The 18825-nt window shown below is 43.7% G+C and overlaps 1 pseudogene; it reads right to left on the bottom strand.

Annotated features, from left to right (window-relative positions):
• Nucleotides 1-1603: 1603 nt before the first annotated feature.
• On the bottom strand, nucleotides 1604-1726 carry LOC136642332 (5S ribosomal RNA; annotated as a pseudogene).
• Nucleotides 1727-18825: the final 17099 nt, after the last annotated feature.

The raw sequence follows: 18825 nt of genomic DNA on the forward strand, positions 1-18825 counted from the left end.
GGCTTCCTCTGTTCTGTTCTTAATACTGTTAATTGAATTTTTAGTACAGTAGTCAATTGCTTTATGTTAAACAGAAGTTGGTGACTTTGAATGCAGTGGTGAGCTTTAAAGGCTGCATTGGAACTATGTCAGTGAGCTTTAGGGTCAGAGATGTTCTGCATAATTTACCTGCATGTTAATAACCCAGTTTTTCACAAAAATGACAGATACCTGTCCTGCCTTCATCCTTGCAAATTCACACAGCAGTTGGCCAGTTCAGGTAGAGCAGTGGTTTCCATTCTTTAGGAGCCTGTGGACCACTAATGTTAAAGTTAGAATCATAGTGCACTACATCCAACCCCTCCACTCCCCAGCACACAAAAATACAATTAAATTTGTAGTACTAGAGAAGACTTATCAGATATTTTTCAGATTTATTATTTGTAGGTAAGATTTATGGATTGTTCTTTTGTTGCTGGCTGTGGTTGCAGGCAGTCTATTCTCTGCCCTCTTTGGTGGTCCATGGGGGAGTACTCACTCAGCGAGATGCTGGAAGTGATTAAAGGTGTTTGTTTTTTCCCTGAGATTTTATGGACCACTCCTCAGGTTCTCAGGGATCACCTGTGGTCCACGGACCACAGATTGAGAACCAATGAGATAGAGTCATGGTTGGAGGTGTGTGAAAATGATGGCAAATGCCAAGTAATGAGATAACGAGAGATACGCATTAAACAAAACAAAGCAATTTCTACCAATAAAATGAATTAAGCTCAATTTTACTCCCCTCAGCACTGCCTCATGGCCCTGTTTTCTTTCCAAACAAGTTGCACTCTGCAGGGCTTGTGAAGGCTGGAAAGATTCTGCAAAACATCATGGGTTCATTCATGTTATTAGTGCTGTATCAGTTTCTACTTCTAGATGGCTTCAGCTTGCATTTTTTTTCAGACGACACCGTTCTTCTTTCAGGGTCTTATTCTTACCAGGGACGTGACGCACAGAACATCACGTGACCTGAAAGTGACATAACTCTTCTGGATCACTAGGCATCTGAACGCGACTGGAACCTTGTTCAGGTCATGTCTGGAGCCTCTGTGAGGCCCGCTATGCACTGCCTCTGTGGGCTTCAGAAAGCCCACCGGAGGTGTTTTAAAAGCTCTTTCAGTTTTCAGTGAATACTGGAAGTGCTTTTAAACCATTCTGCCCAACGCTGTATATACACAACAGGGACCAAATGTGTACGCATGTGGGCTGGGCAAAAATAGGTTAAAACACCTCCGGGGAGGGGGTTCTGGAGCTGGCAGAGCCTGTGCGCAGTCTCTGCGGGTCTCAGAAAGGCTTCTAGGCATGACTGGAGAACATCTCTGGTTGCGTCTGGGAGCTCAGGTGAGGCTCTGCCTCACTTGCCTCCAATGACTGCATGACCCTGGTTCTCACAGCCCCATTTCCCAACTGTAAGAATGTGAGGTGCTGGGTGTTGCAAGTAAGCATATAAGCTGGGTTTGTGTGATGAAATGTTGCTCCTTCCACTTTGTACTAAAAGAATTTTGGACTGACCAAGTAAAATTGCCTTTTGATGCATGCTATAAGTGGTTGGCAACCTTCAGTCTTGAAAGACTATGGTATAAGCCTACAGCACCCGGTATTCCCAAGTGGTCTCCCATCCAAGTACTAACCAGGCCTGAGCCTGCTTAGCTTCCAAGATCAGATGAGATCGGGCATGTGCAGGGTAACAGTTACTGCTGTAGTTTTTCCTGTAAATATTGGAATGTGCTTCTGTTCTGTACTCTACCTGGATGTTCTAGTATGATTTTAATTTTTTTTTTTGCTATTTTGCACGCCCCCCCCATTGAAGCAGCTGTCATTTGTATTATTTTCTTTGCTATTTTCCATGCCCCCCCTTGCTAGGGTATTAACCCTACCAGGAGCTCTGGTATGCCTGTGGGCTGCACCTGCTTTCACTATATGACTTTCCTAGTGCACATGTACTCTATCTGAGCATTTTAACAGCAAGTTAAATTTAAAAAAAAAAGATAACTTGAAATAAAAACACACAACACCGCTTTTGGCCTTTTTCAATTTTTTTTAATTTACTGAAATTTGCAAAAAATAACACCATTTTGTAATGCCTCTGGCCATGGCTTATCTTAACTGTGGTTTAAGAAGCCAGGGTTAACACAACAGATGTTTATCAACTCCTGGCTTCTTCTGTCTCATTCTGATTTGTTTTGGCTCCACCTCCCTTGCCTATGAATGAAATTTCTGGATGAAATCCCAAGCTCCTTGTTTCTTTTTGGCTGCTGGCAAAGCATTGGCTCATCAGCTAAGCTCTTGCCATTGGCTTGTAGAAGAAAGAGTGTGTTATAACCCAATCACTAGCTTCTTTGAACATTTCCACTTGTTCCTGGCCCAGCCAAGTGAGAAGTTAAAAATATGATTCTGTTCCAGCCCAGCTTACTTGTGAGAAAGGTTAACTGGTTCTTGTCCATCCCCCTAGTGAATATGTTAAAAGAGTAAACAACTGGGATTTCTGGGATTTCAAAGAATAAAACTCAAGATGAGATGCCTTTGTTTCATTTCTATTTGCATACATTTGTTTGTTTGGTGAGAGGGATGGCTAAGCAGCAAAATTGCCTACTTATGCATTTCAATGAGAGAGGGAAATGTGTGCGCAAAGCTGTTACCAGATTGACCAAGTGGGCAGTTATTATTTGACCAGCAAGAGCTGTTTTCAACCTATACCTTCTCTGTTTCACTGCTGATCTAAGCTGGTGTCTCTGTAAATGCCAGCACTGTGAGGGCAGAGCTGCTGAAACCAGCAGGATTCTTCGTTTGGATATAATGTGGAATCGAAGCTAAGTTAACAAATTCCAGTTAATGGTCACCTTCAAACATGATACTGATACTTTTTTGTTTAAGCCTACTTTGTTCATAGGTTCAGAAGGACAGTTCAAACAACCAGAGTTCCATAAAACAACCAGAGTTCCATAAAATAAACCGCTGCTTTGTGTCGTGTCTGAACTACCCCTTATCCTATAAGCTCTCTGAGTGGGGTTCATGAAATGCCTGTACAGGTGGAGCCTGTGGGAGCATTATCTGTGGGAGTTCTGTTTCTGGATCCCCCATCCCCCCCCCCCGGGAATATGGAAAACAGCAGATAACAAAATGCACGTTTTTCGACCCACCTGAGCTCTGAATGCAACCAGAGTCTTTATGAGCCTCTGAGACATGAGCAAGGTCTCCAAGGTTCAGACTGCTGTCCAGAGTCTTCTTTTTTTTGTGACTTCTGGTTTTCAAAAAAAAGGAAGTCAACAAAAAATATTCCAGGTGACATTCTGAGCCTTGGAGGGATTGAACGCAGACTCGGAGAACATCCCAGATGCACCTGGAACAAGGTTCCGGTCACATCTGGGAGGTCTTCAGCGGGTCTATCCGGTGGAGGGGAGGGATTTAGGCACCCACAGTGAGGCAAATCCATGGATACTAAATCCGTGAAAAAAGACCCCACTTGCATTTTGTACAGTTCCTATCATATAAAATAAACTTGTAGTAAAATTTAAAAAACAAAAAAATAACTGCTATTTTAGTCTGCAGAATAAACTTGTAATAAAAATGTTTTCATGGAATTTCATCTAGCCCAAGAGTCTGATCCTAAATCTATTTGGAAGCAGGTCCACTGAATAAGCAGAAAGCGTGTGCCTCCATTTGCAGGCCAAATCTCTCATCTAGGGCAGGATATTCTGTGTCTAAGAATACACACGGGGAGTGCAACCCTGTTAGTCCTGCTGGACCTCTCGGCGGCTTTCGACACCATCGACCATGGTGTCCTTCTGGGCCGGCTGGCCGGGTTGGGGCTTGGAGGCACTGTTTTGAAGTGGTTCGGCTGATTTGCCAGCTGCGACCGTACCTGAGCTGCGCGGACCTGGCCACAGTAACCCATGCCCTAGTGACATCTAGATTAGATTATTGCAATGCGCTCTACGTGGGGCTGCCCTTGAAGATGGTCTGGAAATTACAACTAGTACAGAACGCGGCTGCTTGTGTGGTTGCTGGGGCATGTCAGTTTGACTCTGTTGAGCCGTTGCTCCGGCGGCTACACTGGCTGCCGGTTCTGTTCTGGGCCCAATTCAAGGTGCTAGTTTTGACTTTTAAAGCCCTCTACGGCTCGGGTCTGGGGTATCTGAGGGACCGCCTCCTTCCCTACAATCCTGCCCATGCTCTTAGATCATCGGGGGGGGCCCTTTTGACTGTGCCGCCACTAAGAGATGTGAGAGGGGTGGCAGCCAGGAAGAGGGCCTTCTCGGTGGTGGCCCCCGAACTGTGGAATACCCTCCCCTTAGAACTGAGAACTGCTCCCTCATCGCTAATGTTTCGGCGTGGACTGAAGACCTTTTTATTTCAAAAAGCTTTTAATTGTTGACAGGCTGGCTGGCGTTCTTGCTTTTATATGAAAATCCACGGGGTTTGTTTGTTTTTAGATTTTTTAATTATGTAAATTGCTGTTAATTGTTTTTTAATGTTGTATTTTTTTAAATGATGTAAGCTGCCTTGTGTGCCTGTTGGGCAAAAAGGCGGGGTACAAATAAATAAAATAATAACAATAATAATAACAATAATAACAACAATAACAAAAATCCCATGAAAATGCCATCAGATTTTTCTAGAATATTTCATTACTGAAGTCTGCTTAAAAATAGGGTAAAATAGAAACAAAATGGTGTCACTAGCATTTCTTTCTTTTTAAACATTAAAATAGCAGCGGTGGAAGGAAGATTCTAATCCAGACTAGGACCATAGTGTGGTACACACCTCTCACACCATATTCCCAGTAAAATTGCCACCTCTCCCCCCAAAAACCATGTTATTGGCCTCAGGAGGGACAAATCCATGTCCATGAAAGCTTGCCTCCTGAGGTTGGTAGCAGCTTTGACAGGGGCAGGAATTTTCATTGGGGACTGTGGCATAGAGGAAAAATATCCATTTCTCAGGCCCTGCAGCTCTAATCCTGATCAAGTCCCCACTGAGGCTACTTTAATGTGTTGTTTTTTTTTAAATGGAAACGCTAATGATGTTTTAGTCTTATAGCTGCAGTAATGTTTGGCTGCAGTCTTCCAGTTGGTTTTATATAGCAATAAAACTTTTTGAAAAATTAAAAAAGGAGTTATGTACTGCTACAAAGAGGGATGAAGTTCAGTTTTTGCCCTGAAATGGCACATTGAATAAGCTGCTGTGCTATCGAATATTTTATAGATGTTTGGCATTTGTGGTGTATTGTAGGTGTCTGTATAAGTTATATTCAGTGGACATAGCAGTTAGAACATCTGTTCTTTTCCCAAATGGATTTGCTTCCTTTATAACCCATATGATTTATTGGAGTGTGTTTTGGTTATTTTTGGCTATTTCATGCTCTGATTATCCAACTCATGTATCCTTCATGCTCGTTGCCAGTCTATTAATAGAAATCACTTTTGAAATATGAATTTTAATGGACTCAATTGTGTAATGGTCATCATTGCAAAAATTTGCAGTAAATACCCCTTCCCAGTCACCTTGTAGTGAGATTCATGTGGAATTGCATTATGAGGAAAAACCCAGTGCATGCTAAGAGTACATGACAGTGTGGGGGGGGGGGGATATGTATACATTCACTTTTGTGACTTTCAGTGTCACTGATGAGTTACGTTAGTATCTATTCGATTAATAATTATTTTATCATATTTTTATCCCCCCCCAAGGGGACCCAAATATTTATCTAATAAATATTACTGGTAAAGATTAGTATTCACTTTAAGATGTATTATTTTAAGATGTATTATTTAAGATGTAACATTAATGTCTCTGTTTTGTGCATGCTTGAGTTTGAATTGTATAACTCCTCAAACTTAAACTAAGTTGCCATAAACTTGCCATAAAGTTACCCTTCCAAATTTGATTACTGTACTTTGTATCTTATGCAAAGCGGTCTCGCTAGTCAATCTGATAAGAATCTTCTTAAATCCCTACAGGTCCTTTATGTTGGGAAGGGACAGCCTCCACCTTGATAATGGAAGCAGTTTGGAAATGCAGGCTGTCTGACAGTAGGGGGAACTGTCTTTGGACACAGGATCATGGTTTGCTAAGGATCGTGGCATTAGGCTTGAAACCTACTGGGAAATACTTTGCATTATTATTAAATTATTATTAACAGTATTTAATACCGCTTTTCAACAAAAAGTTCGCAAATAGAACTTTTACAGCAAAAAAAATCAAATAACTATTTGCATGGAAATGTTATTACATTAGATCACATTCGCTTCACAGTTTGTACCTCCTAAATCAGGGGTGCCCAAACCCTGGCCCTGGGGCCACTTGCGGCCCTCAGGGGCTCCCAGTTCACCCCACAGGGAGACCCCAGTATCCAATGAACCTGTGGCCCTCCAGAGACTTGCTGGAGCCCATGCTGTCCCGAAGCAACTGCTCTCAGTGTGAGGACGACTGTTCAACCTCTCACCTGAGCTGTGGGATGAGGGCTCTCTCCACTACTTGCTGTTTCACGTCTGTGATGCAGCCATGGCAGCAAAGGAAAGGTTGGCCTTGCTTTGTGCAAGACCTTTTATAGGTCTTGAGTACTGCTAGACCTTCATTAATTCATATAAGTTCAATCTCTAATATATTCATTTCTGTAAATTTATTCAAATTTAAATGGAAATTAATTCTTTTTTTCCCTGGCCCCCGACACAGTGTCAGAGAGATGATGTGGCCCTCCTGCCAAAATGTTTGGACACCCCTGTCCTAAATCATCACAGTCCTTTATGTCAGATTAATCTGAGGGACAGAATCCTAGGGCTTGAACTAGATGTTACTATGAGAGTTTCATAGGTGGAACTCCTGATGATTTTTCCTTTTCCAAAAAGTGGCTGGGGAGTGCCCTGATTTGGATTGGGTGTGAAGGGATGTCCTTTGCTGTCATGCCAGTACCTTGATTCATATTGTACACACACCTGCTGCTGTCAGCCACAGAGTGGAAAACGTGCAAGCACAATAAAATTGCCACTATCCTTTTGCCATGTACCCTGTTTCCTTCAGGACAAGGAGAATCCCAGCAAGTTAAGCTTTCCCTGTTGTCGTACCTCCATGTGAACAAAAGCTACCCCTGCTGAATTCTTGTGCAGGTGTCCCCCCATATCCACGGGGGATAGCTTTGTGCTGCTACTGTGGATACCTGAAACCAGACAGCTGCAACCGCTACTCAAATTCCTCCTGTCGCACTCATGACTTGCATCTCTTTGTTTGTCAACACTTTACAAAAGGAAGATTTTTCTCTTAGCTGTTAGAGGAACGCTATAGGAGGTGATCTTGAAGATGCTAACAGGAAATCTTCTGCTGTCCACTTCCTGTTTGCATTCCTCTAACACAGCCATTTTCAACCACTGTGTCTTGGCACACCTGTGGTCTGCAGGTGTACCGTGGGAGTTTGGGGGAGGGTCATTTATTACTAGGGCCAATAGGGAATGTGAGCCCCCCTCCCCACCAACGGCATGGTGTGCCTTGTCAATTGTCAAAAAACCAATGGTGTGCCTTGACAATTTTAGTACCTTGTCAATGTGCCACGAGACAAAAAAGGTTGAAAATCACTACTCTAGCAACTATGAGAACAGGTTCTTGTTGTTTGCTTCCTGTTCCAAAGTGAAAGTAAGAAAAAGCTGCCTTTTTGTAATGAAGAAAAGTGAGTCATGAGCGTGATGGGGCAATTTGAGAACCGCAGATAAGTGAAACTGCGAATATGTGACCCACAGATATGGGGTGAGGGGATGCCTGTATCTGTTAAAGCGACAAAGTCTCTGTCGGGGAAAAAAGGTGGCAAATTGTGAATAGTAATCCTGTCTAATGACAGAGAACCTTTGTAGAGGAACAAAAACTAATAATAAAATGAGGCCAGGCTAATTTCAGAATCCTTGTCAGGCTGAGTATTTCTACAGATAACAGAAACCAGGACAAGTGTCATTTTCAAAGGCATTGGATGCATTTCAGACTAGTTCATGCAAAATGTTTTATAACACATTCTATAGATCAATTATGTAAAAAGAAGGGATGTTAGTAGCTTGAACTTTTCCTTTGATATCTTCCATGCCCTGTCATATAACTCTCCCTATCTATATTCTCATCTCTGAGAGAAATTGGTGCTTGCAGCTCTCTGTCTAAGATGGCCAATTATGTTTTCTCTTATTTGACCAGTTTCCAGTGCACGTTTGAAGCGATGGTCTTTTGAAAATACTTCTGTACATGCAGAGCTCTCTACCAATTTTATCTTCCTATCATCTGTTTCTCTGTGCATCTGCCTGACTCTTTTTGCTCTCACTCCTTCCGCAGGCAAACCTGTTTGTATTGATAACGATTTTATCCCATCCCGTTTGGCACAATATTGGAAAGTAGATTATTTGCAGTGCCAAGTTGTGGAACCAGGCTGTGGAAAACAATTCACTTTGGTTTCTTTGAGGCTTCTCATCTGGTTAACTGCTGATTGGTCTGCACAAGTGGACCATGGGCACTGTTTACCAAATTCTCTTTGTACACAATGCTCAGTGTTCAGCTGCTGCCAAAGTCATGTACTTGTGGTGTTCTCTGCATTTTTCCACCCTTGCCAATGGCAGCTAATGACCGGGGGGGGGGGGTACCTAAGGGGTAAGGAAACTACACATTACAAGAAATGTGGTGTCTAACCCTGCATGGCTACGTTTGAAGTATTTTTAGCTTAAATAGTGAGATGGCCCATTCAACATTAGGACTGGCAGGTGGGGAAAGAATATTAAATGCTTTCGCCTCCTGATGAAAATCATGCCCCAAAGTTGTTAGACTAGAGGAAAGATTGTTTCCCCTCAGGACTGAGAAAATGCTTAAATAACCCCTACCTGCAAGCTGGTGGTCCCAATCCTGAATGCTGTTTAAGCTGAAAGAATCCCTCACACATATAGAGCCTGACTGCATTTCAATGCACTACATAGTTTGGCCCAAAATGATATAGGGCAAAGGTTCCCAAATGTTTTAGCATTGGGGCCCACTGTTTAAAATGACACTCTTGAAGTGTGTGTTGCCCTTTTCAGGTTTAGCTCCATGTCAAATATAATGGTTGGGTCTTCCTTAAGACGAGTTGATTAGGTTCAGCTCCACAATGGGGCTACTCAGGTCTGCGCTGGCTGTTTTGTAGGGTGCTTAGTCTTAGTTGGCAACCTTCAGTCTCGAAAGACTATGGTATCGCGCTCTGAAAGGTGGTTCTGGAACAGCGTCTAGTGTGGCTGAAAAGGCCGATTCGGGAGTGACAATCCCTTCCACACTGGGAGCAAGTGCAGTCTGTCCCTGGTCTGTCTCCCTGGCTATGGGCCTTCCTTCTTTGCCTCTTAGCCTCAGACTGTTGGCAAAGTGTCTCTTCAAACTGGGAAAGGCCATGCTGCACAGCCTGCCTCCAAGCGGGCCGCTCAGAGGCCAGGGTTTCCCACTTGTTGAGGTCCACTCCTAAGGCCTTCAGATCCCTCTTGCAGATGTCCTTGTATCGCAGCTGTGGTCTACCCGTAGGGCGCTTTCCTTGCACGAGTTCTCCATAGAGGAGATCCTTTGGGATCCGGCCATCATCCATTCTCACGACATGACCGAGCCAACGCAGGCGTCTCTGTTTCAGTAGTGCATACATGCTAGGGATTCCAGCTCGTTCCAGGACTGTGTTGTTTGGAACTTTGTCCTGCCAGGTGATGCCAAGAATACGTTGGAGGCAGCGCATGTGGAAAGCATTCTGTTTCCTCTCCTGTTGTGAGTGAAGAGTCCATGACTCGCTGCAGTACAGAAGTGTACTCAGGACACAAGCTCTGTAGACCTGGATCTTGGTATGTTCCGTCAGCTTCTTGTTGGACCAGACTCTCTTTGTGAGTCTGGAAAACGTGGTAGCTGCTTTACCGATGCGTTTGTTTAGCTCGGTATCGAGAGAAAGAGTGTCGGAGATCGTTGAGCCAAGGTACACAAAGTCATGGACAACCTCCAGTTCATGCGCAGAGATTGTAATGCAGGGAGGTGAGTCCACATCCTGAACCATGACCTGTGTTTTCTTCAGGCTGATTGTCAGTCCAAAATCTTGGCAGGCCTTGCTAAAACGATCCATGAGCTGCTGGAGATCTTTGGCAGAGTGGGTAGTGATAGCTGCATCGTCGGCAAAGAGGAAGTCGCACAGACATTTCAGCTGAACTTTGGACTTTGCTCTCAGTCTGGAGAGGTTGAAGAGCTTTCTGTCTGATCTGGTCCGGAGATAGATGCCTTCTGTTGCAGTTCCAAAGGCCTGCTTCAGCAGGACAGCGAAGAAGATCCCAAACAAGGTTGGTGCAAGAACACAGCCCTGCTTCACGCCGCTTCGAATGTCAAAGGGGTCTGATGTGGAGCCATCAAAGACAACAGTGCCCTTCATGTCCTTGTGGAAAGATCTGATGATGCTGAGGAGCCTGGGTGGACATCCAATCTTGGGGAGAATCTTGAAGAGGCCATCCCTGCTGACCAGGTCGAAAGCCTTCGTGAGATCTATAAAGAGTAGCTGTCGTTGTTCCCTGCATTTCTCCTGCAGTTGTCTAAGGGAGAATACCATATCAGTGGTGGACCTGTTGGCTCGGAATCCACACTGTGATTCTGGATAAACGCTCTCTGCAAGTACCTGGAGCCTCTTTAGTGCAACTCGGGCAAACAACTTTCCTACAACGCTAAGGAGAGAGATGCCGCGGTAGTTGTTGCAGTCACCCCTGTCGCCTTTGTTCTTGTACAGCGTGATGATGTTTGCATCCCTCATGTCTTGAGGTACTCCACCTTCTCTCCAGCAGAGACAAAGGATTTCATGCAGCTCAGTGATGATGATCTCTTTGCAGCACTTTAGGACTTCAGCAGGGATGCTGTCTTTTCCAGGTGCCTTGCCAAAGGCAAGGGAGTCCAGGGCCACGTGAAGTTCTTCTAGGGTTGGTTCACTGTCAAGCTCCTCCAGCACAGGCAGGCACTCAATGTTGTTCAGCGCTTCTTCGGTGACTACATTTTCTCTGGAATATAGCTCAGAGTAGTGCTGCACCCAGCGTTCCATCTGCTGCACCCGATCCTGGATGACCTCGCCTGTTGCAGACTTCAGAGGGGCAATTTTCTTCTGTGTTGGACCTAGGGCCTGCTTGATACCATCATACATCCCCTTGATGTTGCCCGTGTCAGCTGCTATCTGTATCTCGGAACAGAGCTGGAGCCAGTAGTCGTTAGCACATCTCCTGGCAGTCTGCTGGACTTTGCTGCGAGCACCTCGGAGGACCTGCAGGTTGCGCTCACTGGGACAGGCCTTGTATGTTGCTTGAGCTCTCCTCTTTTCCTCAATGACTGCAGACTGGAGAATTTCCATTTTGGCCTTTGCAGCTGCTGGTCCCTGCTGTGCTCTGCCTGTCCCACCCTTCTCCCAAGCTGGTCACTATCTCCACCCCAGAATGCCTTGGTGGTGCAGCTAACCTCCAGTAGCTCCCTCAATGTCTCCTTTTGGTGCTAAGGGCCAGTGCTGATGGCCTCTCCTCCTCAGTGCCATGGATGTGTCTTACAGCACATTTACAACACCCGGTGCCAGCGCTAAGGGAGTTTAGGATTGGGCCCTTTGTCTGTTTCAACAAAGTCATCAAAGAGAGATGTGGCATGTTAAAGACTAACAGTGTTGTTGTGGCATTAACAACTTTTGTGGGCTAGACTACTGTTCATTTCATGAGATTCATATGCTTCGTATGATTATGCAATTTCATGAGATTTTGCTTCAAAACATTTGTTGCTTTTCAAGCTGTTGTTCTTCTGGTATTTGTCTCATAGTTACATTTTTCTGAATATTTTCCCTGAAAGCCAAACCCAGGTGTTGGTGATCCAAACTCCTTAGAATCATCTGCTTCTTAAAGATCCTTTTCCTTCTCTCTACAGAAAACTGCCCTACTGCTTTTAGGTTCACAAAGATCGCTTGTGGTGTTTTCACTGTTGTGATTATTATTGGCATCGTACAATACATGATGTTTTAGGTTAAGAAGCAAAAAGAGATCCCTGTCCTATTTGCAATCTCAATTCAAGAATGGAGCAGGGCACTAAACAATGGCAGGGGCAGGGAGACAGATGAATGTGAGCAGTACATGCCATAACAAGTACTTCGGTATCATTTTGACTTGTTATTCCTCAAGAATCATTTTATCCTTACCATTTATCTTAGTAAATGACTTCCATAGGATCAGCAATAGCTGTGATGTTTCTAGTCTCACAACTATCATTCAAATCAAGGTTTAGAATAACTGTCATTTTTTATTTTTTTTGCTTTAAAAAAAACTTTTGGAATTTGGCACAACTCTTCATTTTATCCCAAAACAGTCTAGGTCTTTAAAACAAAACAAAAGAAAACAACCCCCCCCCCCTTCGGTGTATGTGAAAACTGCTAGACTTTGTCATTGTCATTGCAAGAGTTGTATTTAACAAAGGATATAGTTGCAGTGTTTAAGAAAGAGAGTGTCAGTTGTTTTGTTGCTTTGTGATTATCAGTACTGAGAGGACTTTCGGTTCTGCATTTTCTAATTCTGGTCACAGGATGGCAGCATAAGTAAAATCCTTAAAGAGCAGCCTTGCATCTTTGTTGTCATGTGTGAAGATTTTTGGAGAGATGGCTTATTATTCCTTGAGAGGGGTACCTATAGGGATAGCAGAATATAATAGTACTTCTGGATTCCCAAGATATTCAGGCTGGTTAAATCATTTATATGGGGAAAGTAATGATAGGACCCCCCCCCCCCAATAAACACCTTTAATACTAAGGTTAAAAGAGTTGCACTGAGGTCTGAGATTACATACTACTTTACCTCTGTTGTTAACATCTTGTTGGTATTGCAGTGCTTTTGTTGTAGAATTTACAACATTATCCATTGGGAATGTCTCCTGCACAGCTGCAGTGAAAAGAATGAGAAATTGTGCAAAACTGGTGCTCTTCCATTCATTTTGGTAGGACTTGTCCAGGAGAGGCACTTGCTAGATTGTGGATCTTCAAATTGCAAGAATGTCTACTTACATACTATTAATGGGTTGATCCAATCTATGCAGGCTTGGCAAGATATTTTCCTATATATTCTTTTTTCCCTTTCCAGTGAAAAACAGACAATATCAGAAAGTGAGTAACAGATAGGTGATGGTACAAAATAAGAAAATGTATTCCTGAAGTGTCAGAAAGCCTTTTTGAGTTTTGATAACATCTTCCACAGGTGCATTGAATTCTGATGCTCTTTTCATACAAAGCATATGTTTGTGAGATCATTGCTCTCACAAGAGCAATCTTGTGTTTCAAAAGAATGATTGGTATAAGAAAACAGCTTTCTACATCATCAGTAAAAAAATTGAGTGCTGTTCTGATGCAGACACTTCCTTAAAACCAACTCCTTGCTAGCCCTCATTCCCAACTAAAATGAAACTCCAACTATGTGTTACTACATCTGGTGTTGTTGCCTCTCTACAGTTAATACTCATGGATATCTATTTGGAAGATGGGAGGGAAGGAGGGACCTATTTGGAAGGAGGGACCTTGCAGCCCCACAGGCAAGCTAGCCACTAGTTATCTTCTCATTGGTGCTGGGATTCAGCAGTAGGTTTATACGCCACTAAGCTGTGCTTGAGCCAGGGTGACTAAGACTCCAATCCTAACCCACTTTTGAGCATTGTCATCGTTGTTCCAATGGCTGCACCCTGCAGTTGGGGGGCACTCAACGTAGGGCTCCTCAAGTAAGGGAATGTTGGTTTCCTTACCTAGGAGCTGCATTGCCCTTATGTTGGTGCTGGAAAGTGGGTTAGGATTGCGCCCTAATTAGCTGAAAGTGGGCATAAGTTCTCTCGGCCAAGTTTGGAATGGGAATTTGACAAAACACTATCCCACTGCAAACCCAAGAGATAAGAGGGTCTGCAGTGTAAGGGGAGGAGTGTTTTCCCATCAAGGGTTCCGTGGATTGCAGTACCCTTCTCTTGTCTGTACAAATGAATTCACTCTGGTGATTTGTATAGGGAACAGTCATTCCTCTCAGCAACTTGCAGACATTTGTGCCCAAATATGGGGAGGTGGAAAAGTTTGCAGAAATAGACAGATTTTGTCTGTCTATCTATCTGTATGTCTGTCTTCCACTGTTACAACTTGGATTGTAACAACTTTGGCGTTAACCCAATCCAAACGTCTCCCCTGCCTATGTACAAGCTGCTCTGAAAAAGTTAATGCTGCATCCTGCTCTGGGGGGTGGGGGATGCAGGGAGGTGGAGATCAGGAGGCTCCAGATAAACTTCTCACTTGCCAATGGGTCTCCTTGGAGCTGCACCAGATTTTGAGCTCGTGCAAGTCTGAGAAGAGAAAGATGGCGTGCTGGGATGCAAGAAGGGGAGGATAGCAAACTGGTACAGGTTGTGTGTGCCAGTACAACCCTTTGTCAAGCCTTTCTTTCTTGCCTTTGTCAAGCCAGCACCCTCCCAGCTCAACCCTCCTCAGCCCCCACAGCTACCTTACCTTGTCCATTGGTGGAGCTGTAGTGTTGCTGCCTGTTGTGGCAGCGCATGCAAAATGACTGCTGATGGAGCACCGTGCACTCAGTTGGTAGCTATGACAGCAGAAGTGTCTTCCGCTGTCATAAAAGGCTTGGCTCAATAGGATTGGGCTGTCAATAGTCCTGCATAGGATTGGGCTGTCACTTCAGCAACCGCTTCTCTTGGCATGTCTATTAAGCCCAAATACTTGGCTTTTGCTCAAAAAGGCACACATTTGTGATGCCAAATGAATCTTTAAAGTAAAAGCCTCCCATAATGGCATCCATCACTCTCTCTTAGCCACAAACATGTGCTTTTTAGTGTTCCTCTCAGCTCTTAATTTCCCTTGCTGGTACATCAACCATCTGTTGCTTTCATTTTTGTAAAAGTGCCAAATACCTGAAGGTCACACAATCAGCTAAAATTGTGGAGACTTTTTCAAGTCATTACTCCTCATTCTCTCTCACTGTCTGGCCTTTACTTCCTAATGTGCTCTGTTCTGTTCTCAGTTAAATCTGCATTGTGTTATCATTTCAGGCAGCATCATGTCGCTTTGCTGGGTTTTAAAGATGCATTTATTCAGCAAACTGGAAGAGTGTCTTTTCAAAGGAAAATGCGATGTGGATTTCTTGTCATGTTTGCTTCCTTGCACTGCTCACACATTGTGTCTTTTCAAGAGGTATATTTGAGATTTGGGTACATGCTGGATCCCACACATCCAAAGCCAGGAGGCCTGTGAAGAGCCTCCATGTGGTCAAAAATCCGTGACTGGTTCTAAACGCCATCTATTTTGGCAGGTCCAGCCATCAGCCGGAAGACCCTCCCTTTCCAGCCTTCTTTCTATGTTGCTGCTATTTTGCTTGCCGTTCCTTACACTGTAAAGCAGCTAGTTTCAACAACTGTGCCATAATAATAATAATAATAATAATAATAATAATAATAATAATACAGGTATTTCTATACTGCCTTTCTATGTCCTTAGATTTCTCCTCGGACTTTATTCAAGGCTGTTTACATAGGCAGGCTAATTAAATCCCCGTAGGGATTTTTACAATTTGAAAGGTTCTATCTTTCAAGAAACCACAACAATCAGATGTTTCTTTCTTGATCTGGTCGTACATTCTGGCCTCCATCCTCCCACGCTCAGAGCAGATGGAATAGCTCGGCTTCAGCTTGTCAGCTGCTTCAAGGTCACAACGGTGCCGGTGGCTTCGAACTGGATATACTCGTGGATGTTATCTTCAGGCAAATGGAGACTCAACCCTCTAGACCAGACCTCATGGCACACTTGTGTGCCGCAAATGGTGTGCAAAACTGATGGCGTGCCTTGACCATTTTAGTACTTTGTCAGAGTGCTGTGAGATAATAAAGGTTGAAAATCACTGCTGTAGAAAGTCTCATTGCAGCTCCAGAGAGAAATGAGGAGGTTGCATCTCCTGTTGTGTAGCACCCTGGGAAAGCTGTGACTGGGGCCTTCATGATTGCTCAGGAGACCTGAGTTCTGGTTAATGGAAATCCTGGTCTTAAAGGAAGGTGCATCTCTGTTCTTCCAGCTTTTTTTTAGAGGTGTAGCCATGGTAGTTTGTTGTAGCAAGGAATCTTGAGTGGTGCCTTAAGGACCTATGCATTTATTTTAGCATACGCTGCCATGAACCAGAATTGACTTCATCAGATACAAGATGCCTCTAGATTTCGTGGATTGTTAATTCCAAGCTGAAACCACTTTGAGAGGTCAACGCTCTAGCTTTTCTATTTCTGGTAATGACTAACAGGGCTATTGCAGAATTTATGCATTTACCAAATCTTTCTCCTAGGGCTTGGTTTATATTTTGAGTTGCTTGTTTATATTTGCTTTGCACAGCCTGAAAGTTACTGTTGCTATAATTTGTTGGAGACTCTTGATAGAATTATAAAAGCTGCGAGTAATTTTGCATAGCGATGCTTTTCAATATGCAGTTAGAGGCGCAAATTGCATTGGCACCCGCCTTCCATCCACTGCTAGATCTCTTCAGAGAAAAGAGCGCTACCTACCTTGATAAGCTCGGATTGCATTAAAATAATTGAGGTCTTCAGATGCCTGCACTTTCCTTAATAGCAGCCAGAGAGTGCAAATATTTATATTTAGTTTGGAATCATTTTTGCACAGAAGTATGATGCCTAACTATACATTGCCTACCTATGTATGTCAGGGCCACAACTCCCTCAAGAAAATCTCAGTCCAGATTAGTGATTAGCCTGGTCACATAGGGCCCAATCCTATCCAATTTTCCAGTGCCAGTGCAGCTGTACCAATGGGGTATACACTGCTTCCTGTGTTAGGGAGGAGTCACAGAGGCCTCCTTAAGGTATGGGAACATTTGTTCCCTTATCTCAGGGTTGCATTGAGGCTGCACCGGTGCTGAAATGTGGATAGGACTGGGCCCACAACCTCTACAGTCTCCACTGCTTTGGGATGCATCTGTTTGCATCACTGCCATAACATTACGTTGGAGAACCTTTCCAAGGAAGACAAGAGGGAGGACAAAGCAAGCTGGGACCAAGCTGAGAAGGGTAAAGGTGAAGATGTTATTGGAGGGAAAACTTTATAGGACTTTGCTCAGATAGAAAGCAAATTCCTAGAAACATGAAGCTACCATAGATACTCACCTGTAAGTCAATCTCACAGATGAGGGCAGGTTTTCAGCCAGAAATCATGGAATGTTCCCTGACCCTCAGATAAGTTGGGGGGGGAGGTGTAAAACTTGGGGAATGGAGCTGCAGAGCCTGATTGCCCTGGAGCCTGATTGAAATGGGGGGGGGGGTGTCACAAACATCACCCTTGGGGTAGGGAAGGACCAGGGGAGATTCCCAAGCCAACCAGGATTTAACCCTCCTCCAATCTTACACCATCCTCCACAAACCCCCAAGAGCAATGTTTTTTTTATTTAGCTTACTCCAAGCCCTAGGTCCTTTTAACATGCAATTCCTTGGTCAATAATTGCACCCAATTTTTCATGTAAAAGATTTTTATTTTAAGGGAGTTTCAATTACTCCAAAAGACACAGTAGCTAAAATTACCATCATGCAGGTCTCTCAGCATTTTCAGTCTAAAAGATGTTAACCCTCAGCTCCCTTCCTCCTGCTGTGTGTGGCTGACTTTTCAGGCACCCACACCCAGGTTTTATTCTCTAAATTACTGACGCACTACACCTGGGTAGCCAACAACCAACTTAATCCATCTTAAGGGGAAAGGCACTTGCCCCGCCCCGTGACAGGGGGAATGAATCTGAGCAACAACAGTGTTTTTGAAGACACTAACAAGTGCTTATGTGATGCAGTGTGCCACCCCCCCCAAAAAAAAGCAACAGAATTGAACATTGCATTGAATTGCTTAAAAAATAAATAAATCCAGGTTTGAATCTGCAGAAAAGCATTTGCAGTTTTAAAAAACCATCCAAAACAAATGCAGTACCAACATAAAGCACCACAAGCAACTTACCTCAGCATAACACCCTGCTTCAGTTGCTGCCAGACAACTTTTTATATTGTTCACTGTTTTAAGAGACACTTCTGGGTTTGGAGTTAACAGACTCCACAATGGAGCTCTGACAAATGTAAACAAAGCTGTGTGTTTGCAAGCTGCCTGCAATCACTCAAAATATTCCTCAGATGCTTCACAGACCCTCCACAGGCACTTTAAAGATCATCTGGACTTCTCCTGGCTGCCTTGACAGCCTGAACAGCCCTGATCCCTGAGTGATCTTCAAATGAGGTGTCAATCTATGCTTGTTTTATTGGTAGAAATTTCTCGCCTCAGTCCAGCTCATCCAATGCCTAAGGGGGAGCCAAGCATGGAATCTGAAGAAAAAATGTGTCCTGGTACCCAGAATGTTTCTCTGTTGGCAATAGGCTGTCCAAATCAGGAGTTTTCCTGTGGCTTGGCTCTGATAGTACAGAAAACAGACCATAGAAGTATAGTGCTTGAGAACACAAAGCTCAATGGGTGCATATGAGTGACATGAGAATATATGCAGAGTCTCGTATGAACATGGATGGTTTACACTATCCATCTCTTTCATGAGAGGGAGACGGAGAAGTAATTTTGCAAGTGATGGAATCGAAGTTACATGTTGAGCTTGAAAAGAAGAGCCCATTGAAAGGATGAAACACATTTTAATGCCTGTTGATTGTTGAATAAAACGTAAGGTGTTTAAATGCCTTGCATCTTATCACTTAGCAACATTAACACAAATATTATCCTTCCACAGTGAGTTGCCATACATACAAATTCTGCTTTTTCCTTTATGTTTTTACATCCAATCT

Source organism: Tiliqua scincoides, chromosome 2, assembly GCF_035046505.1.
Source record: "Tiliqua scincoides isolate rTilSci1 chromosome 2, rTilSci1.hap2, whole genome shotgun sequence".
NCBI lineage: Eukaryota > Metazoa > Chordata > Lepidosauria > Squamata > Scincidae > Tiliqua > Tiliqua scincoides.